Source organism: Lactuca sativa, chromosome 8 (assembly GCF_002870075.4).
Source record: "Lactuca sativa cultivar Salinas chromosome 8, Lsat_Salinas_v11, whole genome shotgun sequence".
NCBI lineage: Eukaryota > Viridiplantae > Streptophyta > Magnoliopsida > Asterales > Asteraceae > Lactuca > Lactuca sativa.
Window position 1 is genome coordinate 160,748,804 of NC_056630.2, and position 20,329 is coordinate 160,769,132.

The following is a 20,329-nucleotide window of genomic DNA, read 5'->3' on the forward strand; positions in this document are numbered from 1 at the left end:
ACCAACGAAGGAACCAACACTGGGAGTGACTGGAGATTGGTACAGTAAAGGGATTGTTCTTTGCAGGGATAGGAAAGGTATGTTGCTTTTGGAAAATTCCATCGGGAAGGTTAGCAACAACACAGGGTAGAGGGGTGAACCTCCTTTTGGATATCAAGTTTAAGTGCTCAGGAAGTACCGGAAGGATTACCGGTTAAGTAAGAGTGTGTAATCGAGGGTTGTAGTGATTCAATTGTGCTCAAGAGGATACATTAAAGGATTGGATCGAGTAGGCAAGGTATGCGACGTTCGAAAATGTCGTGAAAGGTTGAGGGTTTGATAGCTGAAGCGGACTTCGAGGACGAAGTCTAGTTTAAGTGGGGGAGAGTTGTAACACCCCAAATTCAGAAGACCTAGAAAGCAAAGGAAAACCTCAAAATCAGAAGGCGAGTCGTCGAGTAGGTGGGGTGAATCGACGAGTAGGGGCGTATTTTGGGTCACAGGTTAAGTGACCTACTTGATGATTCGGGGGACCGACTTGACGAGTTGGCCAGGGGTTGGGAAACCCTAAATTCGGGACTTGGCACCTTATTTAAGCATCTTATTCTCCTCCTCTTGGTTCCATTCCCAGCCCCCATTGTCTAGAACCTAACCCACGAAACCCTAGATCATTTTATGAGTGTGTGAGCCATTCTTGAGTGTTTTGGTGTTCTTGGAGACTAGAATAAGAAGAAGGAGAGTGAAGGTTCAAGGGGAAACTTGTAGATCCGGCAACACCATCTCATTTCTATCATTTTCTGGTAATCAAATCTTCAGCTTGACCTATAGCTTCTTAGATCTCTTTATGTCCACTGTATGAGAGTTTTGGTCCATGGAGCTTGATCTATGGGACACGGATGTGCCAAGCAAAGATCCTTTCAGATCTGGAGTCCCTAAGAGTGGTTAAGGCATAAAGGTGCAAGCTTTATCCCATTGGGACCCTCATGCAAGCTTTAAGGAGTTGCTATGGCCTTTTAAGCATCAAAAGGCCATGCTTGGAAGAAAAGGCATAGACTTTATGTGTCCTTCTGTTGTATAAGGCCTAGATCGATGTTGTTATGCCTTGGACTAGAGTAATAAGAATTTTTGGAAATAGAGTTATGTATTAAGGAGCTCAGGTTTTAGCTTAACCCATTAAGAAGGATTAGGAGTGGTTAAAGTTGGAAACTTTACCCTCATGAGGTCATCTTCGGAATGTAGACAAAGTTTGGGGTTTGGATCTGAAGTGTAAGGGCTTAATCTGTTAAGATGGCCAATCAGACCGAGGGACTCAGCGAGTCCAGGGAGGGACTCGACGAGTCTAAGTGAATTGTCCCGCTTTTGTTATGCAGTTCGGCGAATTTCCAGATAGCAGTTAGAAGGGTTTCAGCAGGACTCCAGCAGTGCAAGGTGAATCTCCTTACTGTGCGAATGGGTCTAAGGCACCAATGCCGGGCCATTATGTTTGTATAGTAGGAAGACTCGAGGGGGGGGGGGGGGGGGGGGGTTAGCCCTAGGCACTATATATTGTATGTCCTGGATTACAATCCGATGTCGGGCGAGGCCCGAGCGAGTTTTATATGTACATGTTACATTATACTTGTTGTCTTTGTGATACTTGTATGTGCGTGTAGGGAGGTGAGTGTGGGGGACCTCCCGGATCTCATCACTAGCTGAGTATGGATGGGGTTCCATATCTTAATATTAGTACTGCAGGGGCGAGGCCCGTGATAGGAGAGACGTGAGTGTGGGTGGGGGCCCGTATCTCACTAACAACAAGAGTATGGACGGGGTTCCATAGCTCAGCAGCAGTAGACTAGGGGCGGGGCCCAGGTTAGGCAAGGCCTTATTATAGTATTACAGTAGTGTATGTTTTTTTATCTACTAGTATAATATGTTAGTACTTGAGTGTGGGCGAAACCCGTATCTCATAGTATCCGAGTGTGGGCGGGGCCGTATCTCATAGTTTAGATTGTTCACGGATATATGTCTGACTGATGGATTTACTTATACTTGTTTTTTGTGTGATACTTGTATGTTTGTTTAGTAGCGGAGTGTGGGCAGTGCCCGTATCTTGCAACATTTGAGTGTGGGCAGTGCCCGTATCTCATAGTTGTCGAGTCTGGGTGGGGCCCGTATCTCGAAGTAGCTCAGTGTGGGTGGGGCATGTATCTCAAAGTCAATAGAGTTTGGGCGGGGGATGTATCTCCTAGTTAGTTGAGTGTGGTCTGTGCCCGTATCTCTTAGTTGCATGATTATGTGTATGGTATGGGGTAGATTGGGAACCTCACTAAGCTTCATGCTTACAGTTTTCAGTTTTGGTTTCAGGTACTTCCGGTTGTGGAGGGAAGAGTTCGGGATGACTTCATGATATACACACCAAGAATTTTTAGCCTGGGATGTTTACTCTGATAAAAGAACATGTTTTGAGATGATACTCTAATTTGATAAAATGATTTTTGTTTATGAATGAAATGGTTGATAATTATGGATTTAATTAATGACTTAAACGTAATTTTTGGGGTCATATTTTTGGGATGTTTCAGTCCAATTCCGCATTTACTTCTTTGAACTCTGATTGAGCATCTGAATCATCATTCACATCCTTATTTTTCCCCTCAAAAGACGAGTGACCCTCTTCATTAGGAATTGAAATATCTTCAGCACCCTGCGATGGAATGTTTGTTTCTTGCGGATTTGGTTGCTCCCCCTGAGGAGGTTTATTTGAATCGAAAGTCTCCCCTTGGACTGGAGTACTCGTGTCTTGAGGCACATTCGAGGTTGGTGGCTGATTATCCATGATATTCGTGGCTTCATCAATTATCTTTTTCAATTCATCTTCTTTGTTATCAGCTGCCTTTGCTTCAGATGTGATTTCCTTCTCAAGTTCGTCAAATAGAAGCATGAATTCTTCAAATGTGACATAGTAGGTTTCTTCAATCCTTCTCAGGTTCGTCAAATAGAAGCATGATATTCATCACTTGGTTCGTTTGAGGAAACATCTCGTTTGTCTGGCTATCATTCGCTTGTATCTTCTTTAAGTAATTATCATCAAATGTGACATAGTAGGTTTATTCAATCCTTTTGGAACGTTTTTTTAGAACCCTATATGCTTTCGACGTCAGCGAATATCCCAGAAAAATGCCTTCGTCACCCTTCTCATCAAACTTGTTTTGTTGTTCCTTTAAATTGAAAATTAAACACCTAGAATCAAAAACATGAAAGAACTTGACGTTAGGTTTTCGTTTATTGATGATTTCATATGGAGTGACAGAGAATATTTTATTAAGAAGTGATTTGTTTTAAGTAAAGCAGGCAGTGGCAACAACATCAGCCCAAAAGTAAAGAGACAGTGATGCGCATGAAAGCATAGTCCTGGATGCCTCACATAACGAACAATTTCATCTTTTAACAATCCCGTTTTACTATGGAGTATAGGGAGCATAAAAATTATGAGATACTCCCTTATCAGTGAGGAACTCATCAAATGCTTGGTTCTTAAACTCCAGACCAATGTCGCTTCGAACATTGCAAACCATCTTTCGCAGTTGTATCTCAATTTGCTTGATGAAATCTTTGAGCCTAGGAGTCGCTTCAGATTTCTACTTAAGAAAGAACACCCAAGTGAAACAAGAAAAATCATCTACAATAATGAGAATATATTTGTTACCACCAATACTTTCAATTATAGATGGGCCACAAAGATCAATGTGGAGTATTTCGAGTGGCTCAATGACCTTCGTGTTCATTATAGTAGGATGACTTTTCCTGCTTTGCTTTCCCATTTCACATGCAACACAAAGATGATCTTTGTCATACTTCAAGAGAGGAAGACCACACACATGATAACTAAGAACTAGCTTGTTGATGTCTTTGAAGTTGAGGTGTAAAAGCCTCCTATGCCATAGCCAACTATCGTCTATTGCAGCCTTAGTGAAGAGACAAATAGAAGGTTTCCCTCATTTTGTATTGATATCCAACGGATACATCTCTCCTTTTCATTTTGATTTAAGCATCACTGATTTTGTCTTCTTTTCAATAATTCCAGATCCTTCATCATCAAACGAGACCTTTAGACCTGTACCCACTACTAACTGTGAAACACTTATTAAGTTGTGTTGCGGTCCCTCAACATACACCACTTTGCGAATCGATAATTCACCATTCGTTATCATGCCATATCCTTTGATTTCTCCAAGTGCATTGTTGCCAAACTTCACAAGACCACCATTCTTCAGTTCTCTATATTATATTAGCTCCTCCTTTCTTCCCGTAATGTGACGCGAACAGCCACTGTCGATATACGATTCAGTGTTGAAACTGTTCATCACGAACGACCTGCAAAAATTAAGCAGATTTAGGATCCCAAAGGTGTTTGGGTCCTTGTTAGCCTTTTAAAGAAATTGGATAAGCAATAGAGTGATCAATCATATAGGTCCGTTTTATTAAGTTGTTTGATCTTTCTTCTTTATTTTGAAAACCTTGATTTTGTTGCTTTTCGTTTCTTCATAATCGGATTGGATTTGATTATTTTTAGCTTGATTCTTGACGAATTCTCTCTTAACTTTCTTAGAGTTAGCAGTCGATTTCTTAGTTTGAGCTTTAGAATTCGATACTAACTTTCCCTTTCCCTTGACATCATTTGGTGATGTATTTGAGGGATGAGTGTTTGGTTTATCAGTGTACCTCTTTTGTAAAGAGGGTTTTTCAATGAAGTTCGACTTTGAGTTGCAGGTGTGACAATGAGAACACTGACTAGGATTCGCCATTGAACGAGCTTTCGTGCTTTGATTGAAAGGTTTTTCTCTTCGAACATAGCTGGAATTTTGGGATTGCCAAAATTTCTTCCTTTCATTGTGATTGTTCTAGTATCTTCAATTCCTTAATCATTTTTTCTCAACGAGTTGTTCAGCGGACTTGTGAATATTCACTTGAGGTTTCGCTTTCTTGGCATAGGTTTCATCCTTTGTTGACTGAGGATTGGTTTCGCTTTGAACTTCCTTGGTACCACTTGGGCTACCCTTCTCAAATGATGAATGATTATTCAGTTGTTCTGCCACATATCAACCTTTAACTCTCTAAGAGGTTCTTTCAGATAGACTCTTCGTTCCGTCTGCATTATCAATTGGTGCGGACCAAAAGAATTCATCACAACCATCTTTGTTGGCTTCATTAACGATGGACATTAGCTCGATAGCTTGAGTTTTGTCTAGTCCTCCAGTGGCAAACACTTGATTAGGTACAGTTTGGACTTTTGGAAAAACAGTTGCTTTCGCTTTTAATGTTTTTGGCTTATTTTGGGAAATACGCGCGAATTCAACTGAATTTTCAGAAATCAAATCTTTCACAGGTTGAGGTTCGTCTTTAACAAACAATGAGCAATCCACTTCTTCCTCCACTGAAATTCCGCTCATATCACTGTCCTCATCGAATTAAGAGGTACTTTCAACATTTTTTTTTTCTGAATTCAATTTGGCATTTAATGAGTCGAATTTCAGAACAGTATCATATTTTATTTGCTTCTTATCTTTTTCATCTAAAAGTTGTTTCAACATATTTTTGTGGTCTTTGGACTTAATATAAGATTCAATTTGTTCTAGTCCAACCCTGTATGCATTAGAAGTTTCTTCTGACGAAACTATGGATTTACAATTGTAACAGTCGGTGTCTATTTCATCTTCCTTTAATTCCAGAAATGGTAAGATCATTTTATGAATTTTCTCACCAATTCCGCAATCAAGGTGCAACTGAGTAATGTTAAAGTAAAGCGTTTTAGCAATCAAACAAAAAATGTTACGTTGTTTTAAAATCTTCAAATTGTCACGTTGCAAGTAAATTATTTGATCCCTAGACTTAGACGACTACGACTCAATATTCTCAATCCACATTCGCCTCTCATCACTTTTTGATGAAACCCTGCTCAATTGATCGGTTAGGTTAGAATTTGTTGACCGTGTTCATTTCAAACTATCACTAATGCTTGAAAAAGTGAATTTTAGATCATTCATTTCGGTTTCATATGTAGAAACATGTATATGTAGAGACTCGAGAATAGAATTTACCTTGTTAACCAATTGTTCGCATTCGTTGATCTGCTCTGGAACTGATCATGCGGCGAAACAACTGTCATCTCCTCTTCCACTTCGAGTGGCACTCTTCTGCATTTGTGACCCTTCAATTTTCACCATCAAACACTTGCCCGCAAATTGATAACTCTCTACCTTCACAAAGAATCCCTTTCCATGTGTGGGCTTGCGAACTTCATCATCCTCTGAATCTGTTGACCGGACTTCGACTCCTCCAAACTCATCTTCAGCAACATTTTCCTACACAATCAAAGCAGTCATAGAATTATCATTAGTTTTCTTCTTCTTGATCTCATCTATCTTTCGCATGTGGTACACCTCATCATCTTCAACTTCTTTTCTCTCATTCAATTTCCTCAGCATGCAATCCTTGGCCAAATGGTTTTTGCCATGACCTTTTTATCCTTTTTCTCATCTTCCTTTTGAGAAGCGCTTTTACTTTCTTCCTTCACCCTTTCTGAGCTATATCTTCCTTTCCAATTTTTTGTTCAATGGAAATTTCTTCCTTGCGAATCGCTTGGGATTCGAAACCATCACGACATACTCCTCATTAGTAAGATCACATTCGGAGTGATCGGATTCAGATTCATCCTCTGCAATAGTCTTGCCTTTCTCAACAAGAAAAAGAGACCCTATACTTGAAACAACTTTCGCTTCCTTCGAAACTTCACTTTCATGAGCTTTAAGAATTGCAACCAGCTTCGCCAAAGAATAACTCTTAAACAGCTCATGTGCCTTAACTGTAGACACAAGTTCCATCTAGTCGGACCTCAACCCACTCATAAATGTAACCTTTTGTTCAATCACTTCTCGTCAATTGCCACGTTTGGTCATCCTGCTGAGAAGATGGTTGTAGCGATTGAAGGTCTGACTCATATTTTCTTCTGGCTTTTATGCGAAAGCTGCAAACTTCGAAAGCAGGAGTGTTTGAGTTGAGTGCTTAAGATCTATGTCAGTGGAGTAAAGTTCCTTGAGCCTGTCCCATATATCTTTCACAGTATCACACGAACTAACCAAGCGAAACGTGTCTGCCTGCAAAGAAAATCTGATGACCCTTATAACTTTAACATTGCTAATAAGTTTCTCTTTCTCGTCTTGAGGCATGTATTTGAAGTCGAGAAGCAGTTGGTTGTATTCTTTCTAGGTTTTGATTTTTCTTTTGGTCTCTGTGTGAACGAATGGACCTAGAGTAATGGCTTCCCATATCAGATAACCACTATCGTCTGAAGCGAGAACATAATCTTCAAAATGGAGCACCCAAACTTCATAATCATGAGGGAAGAGTATTGGGATCCTTGAAGTTGATCCAATATTGCTTGAGATATTCAAGGAGTTAATGCTAGAGTCGTTGTGTTGCATTTTTAACAAGATCTTTGTAACTTGTTACGAATCAGATGTGTAAACTAAACAAATAATGGGGTAATATAACAATCACAGTAAGTCATCAGAAAACCAATCAAGACGACCAAACAAGAGTCTATATTAGTGGAAACCCTAGTATCTCAACAAATAGAAGAGATGCATATAGATTACACAATCTCTTGCTTTGGTACCAATTGTTGGGATGTTAATCCTTAAAGATCGATTAGATTCAACAGGTAAATAAAGAACACATAGATAATCAAACTGATGTTGAATGATTAAAAGTCACGCCCCAGATGAACTCAATGAAGAATTTCAATTGCAGAGGAGTGCCAGGGTTTACAAGAATATCTTAATCAAAAGCGTTAACAATCTATGGTGCATGCATTCACTATTAACACTCAAACCCTAATAAATGTGACGGCTTGGACAGGCCCAATACCTTATACAAAATGGACTAACAACTACAAGCCCAATACCGCAACATTTAATAACTAACACTACTAATATGTCTAAATGTTAGTCATCTGCCTCGAATAGTAAGTTAAGTGATAATAAACGTGGTCGGAATTAAAATAGCGGTCATAATCAGAATTTGCAATGCAAAAATTATGGTTTAAAAGGTCATTTAATTGAAAAGTGTTACGTGTTGATTGGTTTTCCAAAGGATTTTAAACCTAAATCCGATTTTAATAATCAAAATAATAGGCCTTATTCTTTTAATTCCTTTATGTCATCTTATAATATTAACCTAATTTTTTACTTATGATTCTTATTTTGGAGTAAGTGACGCGCATTAACTCACTAGTCAGAAGTATAACAAGTTTCTCTGTCTTATTAATGACAAACCTGTTGTTGATAAAGCACCTGCTAGTGCCACTATGCCAGGTACTTGATTGTTTAACTCTTTTTACTCCACTGTAAATTTTCACAAATGGGTTTCAGATTAAGGAGCTAATCAACATATGACTACAAATAAATCTCTTCTTCATGATACTATTGATATTTCCAGCCTCGATCTGTTAGTGGATCATCCTAATGGTTCATTTGCTAAGATTGACCAAATTGGAAATCTTCAGTTTTCAAATGCTTTAACATTGTTTGATATCTTTGCTATTCCTGATTTCAATCTTAATTTGTTTTCCATACATAAACTCTGCAAAGACACTAAATGTGAAGTTTTTTTAATGAACATACATGTAAAATTCACGATTCGCAAACAAAGGAGATTATGGAGAATGGTAGGGAGTTTGGGGCCTTTACTACTTTAATTGTGTTCCCTCAGGTTGTAAATCTTACATGGCTAAGTGTTGTGTTTCAAAATTAACATGGCATAATAGGTTAGAACATCCTATAGATCAGGCCCAAAATTCTTTAAACGATATATTGAGTATTAATAATGCATCCTTACCTCTGTAACACCGTAAATTTTCAAAATAATTTTTCATTTCCAAAATCACATAATGTATCACATCACAAATCAAAATCCATAATCAATTCTGTTTTCAAAAACAAATCCCAAGATCTTTGATATAAAAATCTCCATCAGTGTGTGTGTACGTGTCAAGTCGTCGCCTTCCCACGGTCCTAGCTGGTACCTGAGACATCAAACACAACAACTGTAAGCATAAATGCTTAGTGAGTTCCCCAAAATAGCACATACTACAAATACGCCACTCGAGACTAACCCGACCCTCTGGTCAAGATGTCTCAGCGGGACCTTCCAGTCCCGCAGCTCGTCGGACCCTCTGGTCCAGTCATAGCTCATTGGGCCCTCTGGCCCGATCTGAATCGTTGGACCCTCTGGTCCGGTCTATATAGTCATACAGCATACAATAACACATAGCATACAATTTCATAAATAGCACATAATCTCATACATAACATATAAGACCCTCTGGTCAACTCATAATACCACTCAAGGTAACATATAGTGAGAAGACTCACCTCGCATGTCTCGGTAACTCGTAAAGCTCTCAACCACTAGTGCTCGATCTCCCGAGCTATCGTCCTCCTACAACACAGGTGTATCTTTACTTAATACTACTTGACTCTGACTGACTAATACCACTAAGTCAAACCAGTCAACACTAATCAACGGTCAACGGTCAACCCGACTCGCCGAGTCTGGCGTGGACTCGCCGAGTCCCTATAGGAACCCGATTCCCTCTGAATCTCTTCCAACTCACCGAGTCACTCACCCAACTCGGTTACACAGTCCCTGGTCCGAAGTCTCTGAACAACCCGCACCAACTCGCCGAGTCTAGGATTGGACTCGGCGAGTGCACTCCATGCACAACCTCAAACGACCTTCTAAGGTCAGATCCACTCTAGTAACTCATAGATCCAGTCCCCTTAAGTCTTTTAACTACGTAAAGTCCGAGTCTTGGTGCTCAATAAGCATCATATAGCTCATTAATGGAGGTTTAGCCTCAAATACATAGATCCCAATCCAAAACCTCCATGGATGCACATAAAGCTTGGGTAAGTAGGTGCTCTGGACCTTTATGGGTCTAGATTCAGAGCCATAACTCGCCAAGGGACCATAATGATGCTAGATCTAGCCACAAATGGGTTCAAAAACCCTAAATCTATATGAACATCACAATAACAAAGAAGGATTCGAATGGTACCTCAGATGTGATGTCCTGGACCTTAGCTCTTCAAGAATCCACCCCTCTCTTGCTTCCTCTTGGCTAGATCTTCTCTTCCCTTGCTAGACAATAATTCCAAGAATCAACAATGGCTTCTTCCCTCACTTGAATCACTCAATTGATCTAGGGTTTCACTCTGGGGACTAATGAGCGCAAATGACGGCCATAAGGCCCTTTAAATAGGCCGCAAACCCAAGAAATTAGGGTTTCATTAAACTTCGCAGACTCGTCGAGTCCACTAAGGCGACTCACCGAGTCCGAGCATCAATCCGGATGAGAACCCGCGTCTTAACTCGGCGAGTCTATGCACCAAATCGCCGAGTACCTTCTCAAAACTCAAAATAAAAGATTAATTAATATACCTGAAATCCCGGATGTTACAATTCTCCCCCACTAGAATCTGACTTCGCCCTCGAAGTCTCATTCCTGAAATAACTCTGGATGCTGCTCCCGCATCTCCCGCTCCGGTTCCCAGGTCAACTCGGATCCCTTCCGGTGCTGCAACTGAACCTGTACCAAAGGCACTTCCTTGTTCCTCAGAACCTTGATCTTTCGATCCACAATCGCAACTGGTCTCTTTGCGTAGTTCAGGATCGCATCCACCTGAATATCCTCCAACGGCAGCACTGCCGACTCGTCGGCAATACATTTCCTCAACTGCGAGACATGAAAGGTATCATGGATCTGCCCCAACTCAGCAGGTAGGTCCAATCGGTAGGCTACCCTGCCTACCCTAGCAATTACCCTGAAGGGTCCGATGTATCGGGGTCCCAACTTGCCCCTCTTTCTGAATCGTATCACTCCTTTCCAAGGAGAGACCTTTAGGAGCATAAGATCACCGACATGAAACTCGAGCTCGGACCAACGCCTGTCCGCATAACTCTTCTGGAGACTCTGCACGGTCAACAACCTCTGCCTGACCTGCTGAATCTGCTCGGTCGTCTGGAGTACAATCTCCGTGCTACCCATCACCCGCTGCCCCACCTCTCCCCAGCAGATGGTGGTGCGACACCTCCGCCCATACAACAGCTCAAAGGGTGGCATACCATTGCTCGAATGATAGCTGTTGTTATACGAAAACTCTGCTAAAGGTAGGTAGGTGTCCCAGCTCCCTCCACAATCCAGAACACATGCTCGGAGCATATCCTCAAGCGTTTGAATCGTCCGCTCGCTCTGTCCGTCCGTCTGTGGGTGGTATGCAGTACTGAAATGCAATCTCGTACCCAACTCCTCATGAAACTTCTTCCAAAACCTGGAAGTAAAACGTACATCCCGGTCTGAGACAATCGACATCGGAACTCCATGCCGCGATACCACCTCTCTCACATATAATTATGCCAATTTCTCCGCAGAAGAACTCTCGTTGAAGGCTAGAAAATGAGCGCTCTTCGTCAATCTATCCACGATCACCCAAATCGCATCAACTCCTTTCGCAGTCCTTGGCAATTTGGTGATAAAATCCATGGTAATCTGTTCCCACTTCCACTCGGGAATCTCCAACGGTTGCAGCTTACCATGCGGGCGCTGGTGCTCGGCCTTAACTTGGCGACAAGTTAGGCACCTCTCGACGAACCAAGCAACATCCCTCTTCATACAGGGCCACCAATACTCCTTCTTTAGGTCCAAATACATCTTGGTAGCCCCAGGATGGATCGAGAACTTCGATCGATGTGCCTCCTCCATCAAAATGGTACGTGTCCCGCCCACAAACGGTACCCAAATCCGACCTTGAAACGTCATAAGTCCCCGACCATCGGTAACGAATTCCGATACCTGACCAACCACCCGCTCCCTCTTTTGATTTTCTGATCTCACAGCCTCAGCCTGAGCCCCTCGGATGGTGTCCAAAATCAGAGTCGTCCCCGTCAACCTCAAACAGATGTCTCGCAATGGGGCACTCTTTGCCCTACGACTCAAGGTGTTGGCTACCACATTAGCCTTGCCCGGGTGGTACAGGATCTCGCAATCATAATCCTTTACCACATCCAACCATCTCCTCTGCCGCATATTCAGATTTGGCTGATCCATCAGGTACTTCAAACTCTTGTGGTCCGTGTATATCGTACACCGAACCCCATACAGATAGTGATGCCAGATCTTGAGGCCGAACACCACAGCCCCCAACTCCAGATCGTGGGTGGGATATCTTGTCTCATGAGGCTTTAACTGCCTCGATGCATACGCGATCACATGCCCTATCTGCATCAATACCGCTCCCAACCCCGATATCGATGCATCACAGTACACCACAAAATCCTCCATCCCTTCCGGCAATGCAAGCACGGGAGCTTCGCACAATCTCTGGCGAAGAGTCTCAAATGAGGTCTGCTGCTCCGGACCCCATGAGAAGGTAACACCCTTCCGGGTTAACTTGGTAAGTGGCACAACAATTTTGGAGAAGTCCCTGATAAATCTCCGATAGTAGCCTGCCAGCCCCAAGAAACTCCGGATCTCTGCAGGAGACCTCGGCACTTCCCAACTCATCACGGCCTCGATCTTGGCCGGGTCAACCAATATCCCATTCTGGTTAACGAGATGCCCTAAGAACTGGACCTCCCGTAACCAAATATCGCACTTGGGGAATTTGGCGAATAGCCTCTCCGACCTCAAAACCCCGAGGAGCTCCCTCAAATACTCCTCATGCTGCTCTCTTGTCCTCGAATACACCAGGATATCATCAATGAATACAATGACTGAACGATCCAACATCGGCCTACACACCCTGTTCATGAGATCCATGAATGCCGCTGGTGCATTGGTGAGCCCGAATGGCATCACCACGAACTCGTAATGCCCGTAACGAGTCCTAAACGCCGTCTTCTGGATATCCTCATCCCGAAATCTCATCTGGTGATATCCCGATCTCAAGTCAATCTTGGAGAACCAAGACGCCCCCTGCAACTGATCGAATAAATCATCGATCCTCAGCAACGGATAACGGTTCTTGACCGTCAACTTGTTCAACTCCCGGTAATCAATGCACATCCGGTGTGAACCATCCTTTTTCTTGACAAAAAGGATCGGCGCTCCCCAGGGAGAGCTACTGGGATGGATGAACCCTTTCCCCAACAGCTCTTGCAGCTGTGAGGATAACTCCTGCATCTCTGGCGGTGCCAGCCGATATGGCGCCTTAGTGATAGGCGCAGCCCCGGGAATCAAATCGATATGAAACTCCACTTGCCTCTCGAGAGGTACGCCCAACAACTCCTCGGGGAACACGTCCCGGAACTTATGCACTATCGGCACATCATCCACTGAACTTGGCCTCCCAACGGCCTCTCGTACATCCGTCACATAGGCCACGAATCCCTTGCAGCCCTGCTGCAAACTCCGCCTCACTCTGGCAGCCGAACAGAATACCGAACCACCACGAGTCCCCTCGCCATAAACTGTCAGCACTCCCCCACTAGGATCTCGGAGCATCACCAACTGACGCTCGCAATCTATGATAGCCCCGAAACGGCTCAACCAATCCATGCCTACTATGACACATACATCCCCCATAGCAATCGGAATCAAATCAATCGGGAACTCCACCCCGAAGATCTCCAGCACGCATCCACGTATCACCTCGGTAGCACATACCTCACGCTCATCTACTATGGAAACCCGCAGAGGTCGACTCAACGCCTCTCTCGGAATACTAATGCGCCGACTAAAAGCTAAAGATATGAAAGACCGACTCGCACCCGAGTCGAATAAAACCAATGCAGGTACAGAACTCACAAGAAAAGTACCTGCCACGACGTCAGGTGTTGCGCGGACCTCCTCCGCATTCAGCTGGAAGGCTCTCCCCCTAGCCTTCGGTGCTTCGGCCTTCACTGGCTGGGTCTCGGTAACTCGAACCACAGGTGCAGATCCCTGTGCTGATCTCTGAAGCTGGGGGCACTCGACCTTCCAATGGCCGGTCTGGTTGCAATGGAAGCAAACCGAGAACCCCTTCGGACAGTCCCTCGCAAAATGTCCTTCCTTCCCGCATTTGTAGCATACCCCAGTCTTGCACGGCCCGTCATGGCTCTTGCCGCACTTCCCACAAGTGCGTCCCCTCGAACTGCCTGTCCTCGAATCAGCGGGCTTTGCCCGCTTGGCGGCCGGTTGCGACTGTGCCAGTCGTCGATCACCCTTCTGCAACTCAGTTTCCTCCCTCGCCTGTGTCTCAAGCTCGATCTCCCTCTTCCTGGCATTTGCCTGGAGCTCGGCAAATATACGATAAGTCAAGTTCACCATGAACTCACAGATGTCCCTCCTCAGGATGCTCAGATAACGGCTCATGCGAGCCTGCTCAGTGGACACCAACTCCAGGCAAAACAGCGCCCGCTCATGAAACATCCTCGTAATCACTGTCACCGACTCAGTCCCCTGCTTGAGGGTCAGAAACTCCTGAGCTAAATGTTCCCTCTCCACCTGGGGAACATACTCGTCACGAAACATCACAGTAAACCTCTCCCAGGTCACTGCAGTCAGCTCAGCTGTAGAATAGCTCGCGGTCACAAATTTCCACCAGTCCTTCGCCCCCAAGGGAAGCTGGTTAAGTGCGAATCGCACCCTCAAGTGCTCCGGACATGAGCACGTATAGAAACACCCCTCTATGTATGAGATCCACCTCATAGCGGCGATCGGATCCTGTGTACCATCGAACTCTGGTGGTTTCGTGTTGCTGAACTCTCGGTACAGCAACGAATCACCACCCTGGGGTCTCGCAGCCGCAACAGCTGCAGTGGCTGCAGCAACAGCAGCATCAGTCAAAGCAGCGTATCGCTCGTCAAATGTCTCGATCAGTGTGGTCTTAATAGACCCAAACATCTCCGGGAATCTCAGATCTGATGGCAGCGGCCACCTCCTCATGGATGATCCGACGGATCTCCTCATCGCTCACCCCACTGCTCTCGGGGTTGTGGCGTGTCCCAACCATGATCAACCTCTGAAATACAACATAAGAAATATCAGGAATACTCTCGAGCATACTCACACTCGATAACTCAAACATCCTCTCTCCTGGTACTCCCAAGGATTCTTACTTAGACTGCGTACCAATCCGGTGTCTTCGATAGTACGGGCCCAATACTATCATCCACACCGAATCGATATACAACCCAAGTCCTCCTCCTAGGATCCCAAATCGTAAACACTCTACTCTCGCTATGCACTGGCTACTCTCAATAGCCCTCCCCTGAGCTCCTCATTGCTACCTACTCACTCTCTCAAAGTGTCTCCTAGCAGCAACGATCTCCTAAGCTAAGGCATCAGAAATTAGGCCCACTCTAGTCCTAATAGGAATACCTAGCCTCTCTAACATGCACCACATAATATCTCATAACTCATAACATATAATGTAAAGGTATTTTGGGGATTCACCATTCGGGCGCTGGCTGACCGTACACACCTTCCACTCTGTTCGTTTCCAAAAACCTCCTTTTCTTTTTAGAAAATTTTAGTTTTATTTGAAAATTCCTCAAATCCTCGGTTTGAGTTCAAATACGCCCGAAGGTGCATCCGAATCCCTCAAACCAAGGCTCTGATACCAACTTGTAACACCGTAAATTTTCAAAATAATTTTCATTTCCAAAATCACATAATGTATCACATCACAAATCAAAATCCATAATCAATTCTGTTTTCAAAAACAAATCCCAAGATCTCTGATATAAAAATCTCCATCAGTGTGTGTGTATGTGTCAAGCCATCGCCTTCCCATGGTCCTCGCTGGTACCTGAGACATCAAACATAACAACTGTAAGCATAAATGCTTAGTGAGTTCCCCAAAATACCACATACTACAAATACGCCACTCGAGGCTAACCCGACCCTCTGGTCAAGATGTCTCAGCGGGACCTTCCAGTCCCGCAGCTCGTCGGACCCTCTGGTCCAGTCATAGCTCATTGGGCCCTCTGGCCCGATCTGAATCGTTGGACCCTCCGGTCCGGTTTATGTAGTCATACAGCATACAATACCACATAGCATACAATCTCATAAATAGCACATAATCTCATACATAACACATAAGACACTCTGGTCAACTCATAATACCACTCAAGGTAACGTATAGTGAGAAGACTCACCTCATGTGTCTCGGTAACTCGTAAAGCTCTCAACCACTAGTGCTCGATCTCCCGAGCTATCGTCCTCCTACAACATAGGTGTATCTTTACTTAATACTACTTGACTCTGACTGACTAATACCACTAAGTCAAACCAGTCAACGGTCAACGGTCAGCCCGACTCGCCGAGTCTGGCGTAGACTCGCCAAGTCCCTACAGGAACCCGATTCCCTCTGAATCTCTTCCAACTCACCGAGTCACTCACCCGACTCGGTTACACAGTCCCTGGTCCGAAGTCTCTGAACAACCTGCACCAACTCGCCGAGTCTGGGATTGGACTCGGCGAGTGCACTCCATGCACAACCTCAAACGACCTTCTAAGGTCAGATCCACTCTAGTAACTCATAGATCCAGTCCCCTTAAGCTTTTTAACCATGTAAAGTCCGAGTCTTGGTGCTCAATAAGCATCATATAGCTCATTAATGGAGGTTTAGCCTTAAATACATAGATCCCAATCTAAAACCTCCATGGATGCACATAAAGCTTGGGTAAGGAGGTGCTCTGGACCTCTATGGGTCTAGATTCAGAGCCATAACTCGCCAAGGGACCATAATGATGCTAGATCTAGCCACAAATGGGTTCAAAAACCCTAAATCTATATGAACATCACAATAACAAAGAAGGATTCAAATGGTACCTCAGATGTGATGTCCTGGACCTTAGCTCTTCAAGAATCCACCCCTCTCTTGCTTCCTCTTGGCTAGATCTTCTCTTCCCTTGCTAGACAATAACTCCAAGAATCAACAATGGCTTCTTCCCTCACTTGAATCACTCAATTGATCTAGGGTTTCACTCTGGAGACGAATGAGCGCAAATGACGGCCATAAGGCCCTTTAAATAGGCCGCAAACCCGAGAAATTAGGGTTTCATTAAACGTCGCAGACTCGCCGAGTCCACTAAGGCGACTCGCCGAGTCCGGGCATCAATCCGGATGAGAACCCGCGTCTTAACTCGGCGAGTCTATGCACCAACTTGCCGATTCCCTTCTCAAAACTCAAAATAAAAGATTAATTAATATACCTGAAATTCCGGATGTTACAACCTCCTTGTGAGTTTTTCCATAAGGCACAACAGACACATGATTCTTTTCCTTTTTATCATCATACTACTACCAAAATTAGTGAACTAGTTCATGTTGATATGTGAGGACCCTATAGAATGTCTACTATTGATGGTTTTAGATATTTTCTAACTGTGGTGGATGACTTCACTAGGGATACTTGTTTATTTTTATTAAGGTGCAAAGATGAAGTTTTTAGTTGTTTTACATCTTTCTTTAACATTCTTGAAAATCAATTTGAAATCAAAATTAAAATTGTTCGTTCAAATAATGGAACTGTTTTCACTAATAATCGTATGAAGTCTTTCTTTGAAACTAGTGGTATTTTTCATCAATCCTCTTGTGTTTACACTCCATATTAAAATGATGTTGTGGAGAGAAAACATAGACATATTTTGAATGTAGAAAGGTCCTTATTGTTTCAATCTACTATTCCTTTAAAGTATTAGGGACATGTTATATTTACTTGTTTTTCTTAATGGAATGCCTACTTCTATTCTCAATGGCCTGTCTCCCTATGAGCTTTTTATTAAAGTACTATGAATCTTGAAAATCTTAGAGTTTTTGGCGATGGGTTTTATACAAACAATCCTATGTGTGCATGCAACCATAGATACGGATCTATGTTTTCACTATTAGTTAGACAACATTATGAACACAAATGAAACCTACCATGATTCTAGTATTTTCGAAAATCACATACAAGAATAGAACACATACCTCTTGTTGTTATGTTGTAATAACAACTTGTATCTTGAATCTTCTTGTCTTTGAAATCAAGTACCACAAGTGTAGTACCTCTAATGGCTCACAAACACCAAGAGAAAATGGAGAATCAAGAGGGAGAGAGGGAAGGTATAAAATTCGGCTCTAGGAACCCTAGGTATCAAGTGGCCAAATTTCTTATGCCAAGTGGTCTTTGTATAGGTGTAGGAATTAGGGTTTCAGTCCTTATCCTTATCTGGTTGCTTAGTCAGCAAGCAGCCCAAAGGATAACCCTAAAAACCTTGTCATGGTCGAATTGTAAGGCCTTATCCCCTTGAATTTTGTCCACCCTATCATATAGGGTATCCTTTGCCTTACTTTGCAACTATCACATAATTACAGTTCAGTCCCCCTAGTTTAATTAACTTCTTTTGATCATAAAATTAATTCTTAGTTAATTCGTGACCAATGTTAATTAAAAAAAATATGATTTCTCTTTTAATATATTACTCTTATAATATATTAATAAACCATAATAACCTCTTTCTCTATTATTTCTCCAGTCAAGTTGCTTTGGTGAACGCAACCCAAAAGGACCATGCACAACGGGGTCAAGTACTTACCAAATATGGTTACAGGCTTAGACACTTAATCCAACAGTCTCCCACTTGGATAAGTCTACTAACGATAAATGCAAGTACAATCCGATTAGCAATCGTAGCTCTCAAAGACGCTATCGAACTCTGATCTTATCAGTAACATGTCATTTAGATAACGGATCGTATAACCCTTTGTTCTAGATATCGTGTGGACAACCACATGGAACATAGTCATACTTATTGCCCATCAATTTGTTTCTCGATCTTAGATTCATTTAACATAGAACTTAATTGAACACATCAATTCAGTCTTGACCGGGCCCGACACATAAGTGAAACCAAATCATCAAGGGGCCCTGATATCACTTTTACCCTCTTAGGATAAAAGGAACAAATAAACTTCGACTTATATTCATTTAATATTCACTAATCAAATCATACACAACAATGTGTTTTATAACATCAAGTTACTGATGTGTGTTCGAATTATCAATGCACAACCAATTAGCAAACAATAAACCATATATCTAGGTTTTAATACCATATGATATTATCGTCTTGCGATCACTCGTGATGAATTCCATGAAGTGATTCCAGCAAGCATGGGTTTATTCAAATGCTCAAAACTTGCTCATAAGCACTCATGAACGTTGTAGAAAACTTTTGCTATGTCTAATACACTTTAGACAATCTACACACCAATTCACGATAGTCTTCATTCATACCTACTTCCAACATATGAACGACTATGGACCGTTTGAATAATCTTATTATTCCGGAAGTCAAAACATGCAAATTGAAACAACAGGTAGACAATTAACATAAGACAGTAACATTACTAATAAATAGTACTCTTTTATTTAATCATCAAATGTTAATTACAATTTATCTATTACACGTTTCTAATTATCTAATCTAAACTAATATCGTCCTTCAGCCCTATGCTCCTAGCATGCTCCAAGCGCTTAACCCTACTCAGTCCCTTTGTAAGCGGATCTGTTGGGTTATCCTCTGACGATACCCTCTTTACTACGATATTGCCTCTTTTGACGCTTCGCTCTCCGCAATGTACTCTGATTCGCACGTTGAATCAGCTACGGTTTCCTGCTTGCAACTTTTCTAAGTCACTACTCCTCCATTAAGGGTAATGTCCCAGCCCAACTACGAACAGTAGTTGTCCCTGTCGGTCTGAAAACTGGCGTCACTGTACCCTCGCACCTTTAAGTCATCACTCCCACTGAGGACTAGAAACCATTCCTTGGTCCTCCGAAGGTACTTAAGAATATTCTTGACTGTTGTCCAATGTTCCTTTCCAGGGTTCCCTTGATATCTGCTGACCATGCTCAAAGAAAAGGCCACATCAGGGCGAGTACAAGTCATATCATAAATGATCGAGCCAACTGCGGAAGCGTAAGGTACTTGGCACATCTCTGCTATCTCGACTTCAGCACTCAGACTTTGAGTCTTACTCAACTTGGCATTACTTTGAATTGGTAACTCTCCTTTCTTTGAATTCTCTATACTAAAACGCTTTAGTACCTTGTCCAAGTAAGTATTCTGACTAAGTCCTATTAGTCTCTTACTTCTGTCTCTCACTATCCTTATTCCCAAAATATAGACAACCTCTCCATGGTCCTTCATAACGAAGCACTTCCCGAGCCAGGACTTAACCTCCTACAGTGTCGGGATGTCATTTCTTATGAGCAGTATGTCATCGACATACAATACGAGGAAGCTAACTATACTCCCACTGGCTTTGATATATACA